Raw genomic sequence first — 13935 nt, 5'->3', positions numbered from 1 at the left:
TCAAAACAGGCAGAGTAAAAAATTGGATGTATATGAAAAATATTCACCTGTTGAAAACTGGTTCATAGATACTGTAGAACCAAAAATAGGTGAAAAATCTAACTATTCACCTAAGAATAGGCACAAAGTCCCTTATAAATGTCCCCCAAAGAGTTTAGAGTGCCTGTAAATTCCCCAAATCTCAATCTAATTGATCATCTGTGGGATGTACTTGTCAAATACATCGGATGGAAACCACCTTACAATTTACAGGATTTAATGCAAACTTCAGTCAGTAGCTTGTCATCACTCCAATCAGTTCCAGTCTCCATTAGGGCTCACAATCTAAATGAATCGGTATGTTTTTGGAGTGTGGGAGAAAGCCGAAGTACCTGGAGGGAAGAAACCCACAGAAACATGGGGAGAACTTACAAACTCCTTGCAGATATTGTCAATGGGGGGCTAAAGGTCCCCATACACTTATACATTTAGATATACATATACTTATGTCAGCCAAATATGTGGATCCTAATGGGTTAGGCAATCAGTATAAAATGTATGGGGATCTGATGTTGGTGGAGATGGAGGCATGATGAAATATACCTTTGATGATATTTCCCTTTGTTCTCAGAGAGATAAGCCGCAACTAACGCTGTCTGGCGGTGGCTTACCCCTCTCCTCCCAAAAGAGAAATCACAAACATTCGCAACATGTCAAACGCTTGAATGTATGAAGATCACAGGAGTTAACTAGACATGAGCAAACCTTTTAAAAGTTCAGTTTGGCAGGTTTAATGTAAAGTTCAGGTTTGTGCCAAACCGAACATTAACGAAACACATTAAAACAGCTAAACACATGGATGTTTTTAGCTGTTTTAATGTGGTTTCTACAGGTTACTCGGTATACTTACATGTCTGCGCTCCCTCGGGTCCTTCTTCTCCGGTTACGTCCCAGTGTCTTCTAGGGTAAAGACCCACTCAGCCAATCACAGGCTTACTAGGACAAGACAGCAATGCAACTGTTGATTGGCTAGCTGGCTGTCACTCTTGTCTCAGGAGCTTGCCCAGCCAATCACAGGCTGCACTGCTTCCCTTTCCTAGTCAACGTGTGATTGGCCTGTGAGTGTGCCTTCACCACATAAGATGCCAGGACGGAACCAGAGCATCACCAGGAGACATCGGGGGACTGCGGATAGGTGAGAATATGTATATATATATATATATATATATATGCGGTGCCATCTTCCTGAACCCTTCCAAACTTTGCAGAGAGTTTGGTTCAGCAGTGAACCAAACTTTTTGCAAAGTTTGAAACAAATTTGGGTTCGGGTAGCTCGGTTTGCTCAGCCGATAGTTATTGAATGTGTATACCCACCTTCAGCCATCTTCCTTTCCTCTGAACTTGCACTTCAGTTTTATATTTCCTTTATACCCGTCCAATAATTCGAAATATTGTGTAATCCAGCACCTGCCCAGTCCGTAAATGCTGAAATAAAGGAATTTACAATTTTACATTTTTTTTTGCTATTTATTTATTTTTATAATTCATACACTTTCTGCATTATAATAGTATACTGTATAAAGCAAGACAACCCACGGTAATCATTTTCTTTTGGTTGTTGTTGTTTTTTAGGATGATATTAGACACAGTGCTAACAAAGCTTGAATATGCAACATAATGATCCTATAGATATGCTATAGAAAATAGTTATACACAAATAAATGGGGAACACAGGAAGAGTTCAAGCAGAGTTCAGCAGAGAACATTAAAATGTATGTATTCAATTAAATATTGAACAAAGTCATCTTTCCTTCCATACCATCACAGGCTTGCACATTTGTTCTCCCCAGCTAAGTGTCATTTAATAGGTTTACATTATAATATTGGGGAAACATGTAAGTGCTCCAGAGCTTTATTGTACAAATATGTTCAGCGTGATTTTTTTTTTTTTTTTAGTAACTTAAAACCTGTTCCATTTGTCTGTATTTTACAGTACCACTTTGGTATTCAGAATTGTGGGTCTATACAGAGTACTGCATCATCAGCAATAATACACTCTACAGTATCTGAATCCCCTCGGGATACATCTGTCAATACCGACTTATGTCATGTTGAAAGGAACTCTTAGCAGGAAGATGTAAAGCCTCCCGTCCTCACTCGTCCTCCCTGTCTGTTCTAAACTGCTGAAAAACTATAAAACTAAACTTATCTTAAACTTTACACTTCAGTACTGGGGACGGCCGGTCATTTCCTCCCTTAAAGTTGTACTGCGGAGGAAAAAATAGTCTATAAATCAACTGGTTTTAGAAAGTTATACAGATCTGTAAGTGACTTCTATTTAAAAAAAACACTCAAAAATTTCAGTACTTATCAGCTGCTGTATGCTCTACAGGAAGTGGTATATTTTTTCCAGTCTTACACTATACTCTCTGCGGCCACCTCTGTATGTGTCAGTACTGTACCTTGGAGCTTAAAGTATTTTGGAGATCATTGCATCATAATGAATTATGATGCAGGGAATTCTGACAGCTCAGTCCATGACGTACATACATGTATGGGGATGGGAATCATACTCAGGGGGTTGAAGCTCCCATAGCCTAATATTCACACCCTAATTTACAATAAAGTTCCCACCCATCTGACTGTATAAAGAAGAGTACAGACAGTCAAACAAATAGTTAAACTCCTGTATCTTGAATATGGGGAGGGGTGTACCATAAAAAAGTAAAAGCTTCATTGGAATCCGGTCACCTAAGGGTCTGGGATCGAATGGCCAAGCCTCTGACTGTCTTCTATATTGCATTTGATCAGGCCTGAATTATGTAAAAGTCACAATTATGTAAAAAAATAAATAAAATTTAAATATAAAATGTTGTAACTGAGCCAATGTGACCTGGGGGCGCTGTACTCTGCTGGGCTCTCGTCCACTCGTCCACTATTCTTCAGACCTCTTCTACACAACTGGGCTTAGCTATAAGAAGAAATAAGTAGAACTTATTTCTTCTACCAGATTTCTTTGGGACTATCTTCTGCTACCACGGTTTACATTGTCATCTCTGTCACTATAAAAGTGGTATGCCCATCTGATATATGCATAGGAAAGGGGATAACAATGACTGTCAGGACCCCACTATTCCCGCGAGTTCAGCGCTCGGAAGTGTTCAGCGGGCCCTATAGAACGCATTGGACTGTAGAACCCATTGGCTGCACAGGTGTGGACTGTATACAGATGACATAGCCATGTGTACTTAGATACAAGTCATGTACAAACGGGGCGCTAAGGTGTTGTGGATGGTACTACAGAACAGTGGGCACTAAAAGTGCTGCCATATGTGCTGTACTACTGACATATTTTGCCCTAGGAGCTATACAGTAGGAAAGCCTATAACTATAGTACATAACCTGATAAAAGATGTTAGTGGCATATGTAGGTACCATACATAGGAGTCAATAGGTGCTGTAATCCATCTCCATAAAGCTGATAAATTGTGAAGAGCATTTTGAGCAAGTATCTAAGAAGACATTGTCCTGTAGTCTTCTTGTATATGGCAGTAAATTCTACATTTGGGGGCGTAGCTAGGATTCATAGGGCCCCACAGGAAAAAACTGTAAGGGGCCCATGGATCCTGTATCCCCCGCCCCACATACATGGCCATTGTGGTTACCAACTCCCGAATACACACACACTGAGGCGCATATATACACACTTAGAGGCACCTTTAACAGATATAAAGATATTACCACTGACATACAGTACACACATTTAGGCTATGTTCACACTACGTAAAATAACGGCCGTTGTTTTCACCGCCCGGACTTTTGCGACCAAAACTATGGCCGTAGAATTACGATTGTACAGGCTAGATGTGAAACTATGGCCGTTGTTTAATTTTGATTCCTAGCACGTTTATAAGCGGGATGAAACAGGTCATTTACTTTAAATACTGCGTCCAGCCCGAGAAACCACTCAGAATTTTTTTTTACATCAAAATCAAGTTTAATTTGGCAGATACTGTATAAGTTTTACGTTCGCGGCCACATTGAAATCCACGGCCGTAATTGACATGTTCATTTTTCACGGGGCCGTATAAACAAAGACTGTTATCTGATATGTAGTGTGCATTCAACGGCTGTAGTTACATTGCATTGCAGTCATTATAGGTTCACATGTAGTGTGAACATAGCCTTACACTGGAATGTGATTACACTAGTGCAGACGTATACTGCATGAATAGACTGTACACAGGGAAATCCTCCCCCAAGTGTAATAAGAACTATTGAACCAGAAATAATATCTGCTGCAGAACATCTTTATAAGCAGATCTGTCAATAAACAGATGAGATGTTAAAATGAGAGAGGCTGAGCTGAGAAGCATTTTCTTTTAGTGGTGGGTTCTCTTATAAGAGCCGAGCATTAATAGAAGCTGCTGCAGAACATCTTCACACCGTCAGTCACTTGAGACACTGCTGACATACACAAACACACATATACACCAGTGTTATAGGCACTGTTGACATTCACACACATATACACCACTGTCACAGACACTACTGACATATACACACACAGATACATAGATACAGTAGATACACACTGGAATATACATATATACCCACAGATATATACAGACACACACACACACACACACACATTGTAAGCCCTCGCGAGGGCAGGGTCCTCTTCCCCATGTATCAGTCTGCCATCTTCCTTCATGTAATGTGTTTTGATCTTGTAATGTTCTTGTTTGTTACCCCTGTCGCCTATGTAGCGCTCTGGAATTAAGTGCGCTTTATAAATAAATAAATAAATTAATAAATTAATAATAATAATAATAATAACACACACACAGCTCCCAGGCTTCCCCCCTCTCCTCCTGTAGCCAGCCTGATCTTTACATAGAAGTTTTGAGGACCAGTGGGTCACGTGATTAGGTCCTTCATCCATCTCCTGCTCTGCGTGCGGGACACTGGCAGGTCCTGCTCCTCTGTTTCTCTTCTTCTGATGTTCATCCCTCACCCCGCACTACAGTGAGGGGGCTGAACAGTACAGTGGTGGCTCTCACTCCCTCTTCAGGCCATAATGCTAAGACGGCCCTGGGACCAACTACTCTCTTACAAATATCCTTCTCCTCCTAATATATGCGTTTCTTCTCTACAGCTATAATACATATCCTTGACAATGTCTAGAAATACAAATACATGGAGAGTACAGACAACCAGACCTTGAGAAAGCCATGTATGACATCAAGAATAACATCACGGCCTGGCAATCTGATATCATTGCTGAGGTAGGAAAAGCTTATGCAAAAAAAAAAATAAATAAGCTTTGGCACTTGGAAGATGACAATGAAAAGAACTATACAAATTTTGGGGTGATCAAGGGGTTATATATACTGATTGCCCCCTACAAATTTGAATATGCAAGGGGTCAGTGAAGCCTCAGTTGCGAGTCTCAAAACACGGGAATAGCCAGATATTCCTCTCTCCAGAGAAGGAAGCCTGTTGCCAAGGGGCCTCCTAGTGGGGAGAACACCAAACCACCCTTCTTTGCATATTCAAATTTTGTAGGTGACAATCAGTGGAGGCTCTTAAATGAGAACTCCATTGGAATTTCACTGATATCCCCAAGTTCAGTGATTGATGTGTTTTGTTGATCTTTTTTCATTGCCCCAAAATCCTACTCCACACTGATGAGGGGCAAATACCCTGAAACAGCTGTCTGTGGATTGATGCCTAGCCTTGGTAACCCTTGTCTTATGTTGTTATACTCGCCACAGATTTCGACTTTAGGGGCCACCCTGGTGTTTTCCTTTTTGAGTTCCAATGCTCGCAACAGAGAGGACCTTGGGGGCTATGTATCAGGGTGGTTTGGTGTTCTCCCAACTGGGAGGCACCCCTTGGCAACAGGCTTCCTTCTCTGGAGAGAGGGATATCTGGCTATTCCCGTGTTTTGAGACTCGCAACTCAGGTTCTACGAACCCTTTCTTGGCATATATATGTGACATTTCCGATATTACAACAGGTGCACAATTGTTTTGTACGTTGCTCTTTTCCTTTCCACCAAAGGTTTTGTTTTATTGTGACCTTCACTTTCCAGCATATTGTTAGAATCCAGTTCTGCCATTTCAATAACCTTTCCGTACTGGTTCCTAACCCCCAGCAGTAACCAGTAGAGAGGCCCATATTCCACATATAAGATTAATAACACTGTGATGAAATCTCATGTGTTACAGAGATGTAAACAGTGTGTGGGTTTCTGAGATGAGAAAGATAGGTTCATATCTGTAAAATGTCTCCGTAATATATTGCCTTGAGGAGAGGAAAGTAACCGCACCAAGAAATGTATATACAGCACAAGGTTGTCTCCAAAGTAAATCTCCAATAAATGGTTGGGTGAAATGTTACAGTGCAATTTCATAGCGTAAAATCTCAACCAGTATAATTTTTCCGTACGACAGTAACACTTTAATTATGTCAGGTTGTCTGTTAACAAACATGTTCCTTTAGGCCAGGCTTACACACAGTATGACACCGGCCCTTCTGTGACATGGCAGTGTCTCAGTGAAGTTCAACCCGGTCAATACTGCATTACTGGCCAGATGAACTTAAAGGAGAAGTCCGGTGAAAACTTTTATTAAAGTGTTATATTGGTCCCCAAAAGTTAAACAAATCACCAATATACACTTATTACATAAAGTGCTTTTTTCCCTGCACTTACTACTACATCAAGGCTTCACTTCCTGGATAACATGGTGATGTCACTTCCTGGATAACATGGTGATGTCACTTCCTGGATAACATGGTGATGTCACTTCCTGGATAACATGGTGATGTCACTTCCTTGATTTCATGGTGATGTCACGACCCGACTCCCTGAGCTGTGCGGGCTGTGGCTGCTGGAGAGGATGATGGCAGGGGGACATTGAGGGACACAGGGCACTGGAGGGACACTGAGCATCCCTCTGCCATCATCCTCTCCAGCAGCCACAGTCCGCACAGCTCTGGGAGTCGGGGCGTGACATCACCATGTTATCCAGAAATTGACATCACCATGTTATCCAGGAAGTGAAGACTTGATGCAGTACTAAGTGCAGGGAAAAGAACGCTTTTGTGGATTTCCTGTAATAAGTGTATATTGGTGATTTGTATAACTTTTGGGGGCCAATACAATATTTTAATTAAAAAATTTGCCGCACTTCTCCTTTAGTTTCTTTAGAATTGGGATGCGGGGACATTCCAGGGCGCCCCCATACCAGTTACCCATAGCCGACAATGTAAAGTCTGGCCGGAGCCACACTTTACATTGTCTGCTCTGTCACTCTTGTGAGGCCGCTATTCAATGTATAGCGGCTGCACAAAACTGACATGCCATTTGTTTTCTGCGGCAGCAAGGAATACAGGGTGCATACATTCCAGCCGGGATTCCATTACAATCAATGTAATCGTTAATTTCATTAAATAACGTCTGTGGTTGCAAAACTGCAACTACTGCCGTTGTTTAATGCAATTATACGTATTGTGAACTTACATTGGAAAACATACTAAGTAGTTAATTTTGTATGATGGAAATTTAAGTAAAAGCTTAAGACACCAACAAAGTCCTAAACAATCATAACAAAAATTCTCATCATTGTAAAAGTTCCAGTGATCGGACTTCCACAATCACTATATCTTACTTAATATAACTTGTGTACACCTTTAAGTAAACTTAAATTTATGAAATCCATTAATATGCAGCCGCCGTCTGCATCATCTGTGCTCCATCCTTGTTATCTAAAAAAGAAAGCCGAATAAGCTCTCTGTATAGTCTGTGATGTCCTGAAGGTAATGACTATGTAAAAATATTACCCTATATGCAAAAATTGGATGTTTGTCTTAGAAGTCTAAAAGGATAAATATAACACATTTTGCTGCACAGTCAAAGTAGCCAAAAAGTTCATTAAAAAGTCATCAAAGTCAGTTTGAATATGAAAAAAAAAAAAAAAAGTCATCAAAGTCACGTCTCAGATTTGCTGGATACCAGGTTATTGGGCCCTAAAGAGTATGTGAGAAAAAGAGAACATTGTCTTACCTACAACCCCTGTCCATGCCCCTTACTATGTCACTAAATCCCTGTCTATGAATCACAATGACACTCTGGTAGATATTAATCCATTGTATTACATGGGTGTCTATTATTTTGCAGTAGAAATGCATACACAGTGGAGTCTTTGTACTGTCCCACTAGGCCCCCACTTGTCGGGAATGGTTAGGATTGGTGTGCTATAACATAATATAAGGATTTATATGAAGCCAAGGACCTCGCAGGCCTCAGAGGCCACAGGCAGCTTAAAGCGTCACTATCAGCAGGTTCTGCCCAGAGAGCCTGCTGATATGCCCTAAAAGCTGCTTACCTTAGCAGAAAATTCGCCGATCCTAACATTTCCCTCCTCCCCCGCATTTCTGAATAATCCCCTAATTGCCACTATGCAAATAAGGTTTTTTAGGAGCATTTAGGGCATCTCCCCCCTGCTCTCAACACCACTGTGTGCAACCCAGCCCGACCCCTAATGTAACGCCCAGCCCCCCCCCCATACCGCTCACTATACATATTCATATATGCATAGTGGACTTATCACAGCGCAAGTACAGGAAAGATGTCCCATCTTCCCGCACATGCGCCAACCGGCCGGCCCTCTGTGACAAATTTGTTTTCATCCTGAGGTCACTGACATCAGTAAGTATACGTTTATGTTTGTCTTGTCATGTCTGTGTATTGTTATTTTATAAATTGTATTTAGTGTGTCCCTGTTAAGGGATTGTGCATTGAGTGGATGATGGGAGTGTGGATGATGAGAGCGGATGAATGGAGTATGCATGCACGGAGTGGATGATGGGAGTGTGCATGTATGGAGTGGATGATGGGAGTGTGGATGATGGGAGTGTGCATGCATGGAGTGGATGATGGGAGTGTGCATGCATGGAGTGGATGATGGGAGTGTGGATGATGAGAGCGGATGAATGGAGTATGCATGCACGGAGTGGATGATGGGAGTGTGGATGATGGGAGTGTGCGCGCAAGGAGTGAATGATGGGAGTGTGCATGCATGGAGTGGATGATGGGAGTGTACATGCATGGAGTGGATGATGGGAGTGTACATGCATGGAGTGGATGACACTCCCATCATCCACTCCCATTATTCACACTCCCATCATCTATTCCATGCATCCACACTCCCATCATCCATTCCATGCATCCACAATCCCATCATCCACACTCCCATCATGCAAACCCCCATCATCCACACTCCCATCATCCACTCAATGTACAATCTTTCAACAGGGACACACTAAATACAATTTACAAAATAACAATACACACAGAAGACGAACATAAATGTATACTTACTGATGTCCGCGACCTTAGGGATGAAAAGTACTTTGTCACAGAGGGCCGGCCGGCCGGTTGGCGCATGCGCGGGAAGATGCCTGTCTCTGATCAGACATTTTCCCGGCACTTGCACTGTGTCGAGTCCACTATGAATATATGAATATGCATAGTGCGCGCTGAAGTAGGCGGGCTAGGCGGCACACTAGGGGTCGGACTGTGCAGCCCACAGTGGTGCTCGGAGCAGGGGGAGATGCCCCAAATGCTCATAAGCACCTTATTTGCATAGGGGTTATTCAGAAATGTGAGGAGGAGAACATTAGGATCGGCAATCTGCGGCTAAGGTAAGCAGCTTCTACGGCATATCAGCAGGTTCTGAACTTGCTTATAGTGCCGCTTTAAGGGTGTGTTCACACATACAAAATCTGCAGCAGATTTTAGGATGCACATTTGAAATAGCAGATTCAAAGCAAATCTGCAGCATCAAATCTGCTGCAGATCCTGTACGTGTGAACCTACTGAGCTGATGGCACCACTGCATAAGAATCAAGCAAAACATTCAGCATTTGCCTTTGTTACTTGTGTCTGTTTTTATTTTCATAAAAAAAAATACTTTTATTTGGGTGTGAATAGTTTTATTAAGGCGGAGGGAATTATTCCCTGAGTCCTAGCGCTGCTATGCCTCACTATGCTGCATGCCTGCTCCCTGCATAATCAGCCACATACACTCAGCATACAACACAGTGAGGTTTAAGGGTATGTTCACACTGAGTAAATGTGGTGGAATTCCGCAGAGGAATCTCGCCTTGATGTGTAAGTCAAAATTTCTTTATCTAATACAGAGTGTGTGTGTGTGTGTGTACCAGAATAAATCCAGGGAATCCCCAGCCTGAGTGTGAAATAAAGGAGATTAGAGTAGATAGGATACACTGTGGGCTGTTTTTGTAGATTATGGATAGCACCGCCCAATAATATTTGTAACTATATAGATCCTCCCCTGATCACATTAGTGACGCCCCCAATAGGAGTCAGTGGTGATGGGAGGAGATGTGTAGACTGGGGATCTATAAATACCTTACACTCTGTTACTTATTCCCTATGTTAAGTCACTTTCAACTGTCACTTTGCCATCTCCCCTGCAGGGGGCGGGGCTTAGCTGGGCCATGATAACTGCTGTGTGGTCTATAGCCGGGCTCATACACTGTGTGTGATCTTTACCTATTAGTTACAGTGGTACCTTGGTTTAGGAGTGACTTGGTTTAAGAGCGTTTTGGTTTAAGAGCTCACAGTTTTTTTTAAATTGTGACTTGGTGTAAGAGCTTTGCTTTGGTTTAAGAGCTCCCTGTACTGGGTGGGAGCGCGAGGGGAGGAGGGGCATGGTCTGCATAGTGGGGTCTACAGCACTGTACTCTGACCCAGGAAGTCTCCCTCACCCTCCAAATCATAGCAGATCCACTTCAGGCTGGGGCTTGCATCAGAGGACAGGACTGTGGAGGTAATCTCTTCATAGCTGTAACCCCTCTCTCCCCGGACAGAGATGCTGCTATACTGTGCCCACATCTGCCCTGCTCATTCCTTCATGCTCCCTGCAGTCTCTGTCCGCCCTGGTGTTTCCCATCCTCTCCATTACTGTACAGTAACTTATAATATCACAGATTCTGCTGTTTCTGAATGTTTGTTTAATCTGTTTTACATGTTATTCAGAATAATAAATCATTATTTTTGGGGTGTGGAACCAATTGTCTGCATTTCTATGATTTCTTATGGGAAAATTTGCTTTGGTGGATTTGGATTACAAGCGCCGTCCCGGAACGAATTATGCTCGTAATACAAGACACCACTGTATATCCAAACAAGGGTTTGATAGGAAATCTATATTATAGGAGAACGCATGAGCTTGGTCTTAGACCTTGTCCAGACTTACACTGCAGTATTGCAGAACTGTGTCACTGATTTAGATTGTTTGAACTGTGTTGTTAATAAACTTACAGACCTGGTTCCAGGATTGGACAAATCCCATTATCAGACTCTGATCACTGCACAGATGTTTGTGCTCCTTTTTCTGCACTTTATATAGTTGCAAACTATTTAAATTATCCGTATATGGTGGACAATGCAGGGGGACATTATACATATATGGGGAACAATGCAGGGGAAATTATACGTATATGGGGGTCAATGCAGGGGACATTATACGTATATATGGGGGTCAATGCAGGGGACATTATACGTATATGGGGGTCAATGCAGTGGACATTATACATATATGGGGAACAATGCAGGGGAAATTATACGTATATGGGGGTCAATGCAGAGGGACATTATACGTATATGGGGGTCAATGCAGGGGACATTATACGTATATGGGGGTCAATGCAGAGGGACATTATAAGTATATAGGGGCAATGCAGGGGGACATTTTTATTAGTATATGCGGCCATACAAGGGACATTATTATTACTGTATATGGGGCAAATCAGGGGGACAATAATAGTATATGGGGGGCAATGCAGGGGGACATTATTATTATTATTATTATTAGCAGAATTACTATAGTTTGGGAGCCTATAAGGTGGGAAAAGGGAAGGAAGTTGCTGGAAATGTGCGGAGTCTGTCTGTCTTTCAGGTTCAGAAGAGATGAATTGTAGCTGCAAGTTATCATGGTGGTCCAGGCCAAATGGAGAGGAAAGGGGAAAGTGACGCCTCAGATCAAAGAAGTCATCACCTGTGAGTCCCTTAATGATGTATTAAGTAGAACAATATTCGGTAGGGGTGCTACACTGTTCTATGCTGTAATACACACACTACTTTTCCTAGTAACCTGAATCTTGATTAAAGCCCCCCTTCCTTCCCCAGGACCGAACTGGTCCGAGAAGGGGGGGGGGGGGGCTTTTATCAAGATTCGCCCTGTTGCCAAAATGCCCTAGAAACTGCCCTGTATATACATATATTGTTCTACCACATAATCGTATACAATCCTGTAGATCAGATGGAGAGAGGGACATATGATGACATATAACCCATCTCCGCACTTTTCACTCATGCACATGGTCTTATTATAGCTATATTATATGGCTCCCATTGAGATGTATGAGATGTCTACTGTCCATGTGCCTTTGGTTTCCTATGGAGGTTTTATATGTCATTTACTACATGATATAAAAATATATTGCCTTCCCAATCAGACAAAGTATGTTTAAGAATATCTATACAGAATACATACAGATCCTGGACAGTAGCGGACAGACTCTATATACAGTATGAGCCCTTAGGATGTGTTCACACTTTGTCTTATAATTGTTAACACATTATCCCACATGTCCCTCACACTAGTGATAAATCCCCTCAATATATATAACACATGGAGGAGCAGCTGTTACCCCTCATAATAGGTGATATGTCTTCTATATTATTCCTCTAATAGATGGATGAAGAAGGTGATGACGGCACCACGATCCTTGAGGTATCTATCCCACAGTACAAACACATTCTTAGCACCAAGATAAAGCAATGGTCTGTGATGAAGGACAATTCTCTTCTTAAAGGGAAATTAATCCCGGAGTTTAAATGGAGTCGTTTTTATCCAGACATGACTAGAAATCAGATTTTCTGTAAGAAATGGCAAAAGGGTCAGTAATCCTAACCAAGAATGTGTTTTCTATCACAGACCCTTCAAATTCAGGGAATCTCAATGGCTCCCCAACCTGAATACTATCATTTATGTATAAAGAAGCTTCAGAGCTAAATTCATAATGCTGCAGTCTGTAGTTGATATATAAACCCACTGCGATATGTTGTACGTTTTTGCTTTATAACTCCCCACCCATGTTCTATGCAGTAGCGGTCTTTGGCACCAAGCACCCCAAGCAGTCGCTTGGGGCCACCAACACCCCCACACCCCGCTCTTGTGCTCAAGACCACTGGACAGGGCCGCTGCCCCGCTCGCTGCTGCGATCTGAACTGTAACTATGAGCACTCGTAATGAGCGCTCATAGTTACATGCAGCAGCACAACTGACAGGGCGGGAGCTATTGGCTCCCTTCCTGTCAGTCATTCTTGTGGCCGCAGAAAGTGTTTTCCCTGCGGTCACAAGTGGCCGCTTTGTCCTTGTGGTGCCGGCGCTCCAGTGACATCACTGGAGCATTGGCGCCAATACAAGGGGAGTGCGGCCTCTTGTGATCACAGAGAAAACCCTTCCTTTGGCCACAAGAGTGAATAGAAGAGGAGACACCCAGGTGAGTATAAGTGTTTGTTTTATTGTGTTATATACTATATAGGAGGGGGAGCAAACAGAGGTCTGTTTAACTGGGGGAGCGCACAGCGGGGAATATATAAATGGAGGGAACACACAGGGGGTCTATATAAATGGGGGGAGCACACAGGGGGGCTATATAACAGGGGGAGCACACAGGGGGGCTATATACAACTGGGGGAGCACACGGGGACTATAGACTACTGGGGCTTCACAGAGGGGTATATATACTACTGGGGGCAGCACACAGGGGGTCTATATACTACTTGGGGCAGCAGAATGGGGTCTATATACAACTGGGAGAGCACACAGGAGGTCTATATCCAAGTGGGGGAGG

The 13935-nt window shown here is 42.6% G+C and overlaps 1 long non-coding RNA gene across 1 annotated transcript; it reads right to left on the bottom strand.

Annotated features, from left to right (window-relative positions):
• Positions 1-296: 296 nt before the first annotated feature.
• Positions 297-10480, bottom strand: LOC138768074 (uncharacterized). Its single transcript, XR_011358930.1, has 3 exons — positions 10421-10480; positions 1354-1464; positions 297-371 (listed from the first exon to the last, which is right to left on the bottom strand). It is a non-coding gene; the product is annotated as an uncharacterized lncRNA (long non-coding RNA).
• Between the last annotated feature and the right edge of the window lie 3455 nt (positions 10481-13935).

This window comes from Dendropsophus ebraccatus, chromosome 11, assembly GCF_027789765.1.
Source record: "Dendropsophus ebraccatus isolate aDenEbr1 chromosome 11, aDenEbr1.pat, whole genome shotgun sequence".
Lineage (NCBI taxonomy): Eukaryota > Metazoa > Chordata > Amphibia > Anura > Hylidae > Dendropsophus > Dendropsophus ebraccatus.
Note: the sequence above shows the minus strand (reverse complement) of the source record. Positions and strands in the feature narration are given on the sequence as shown.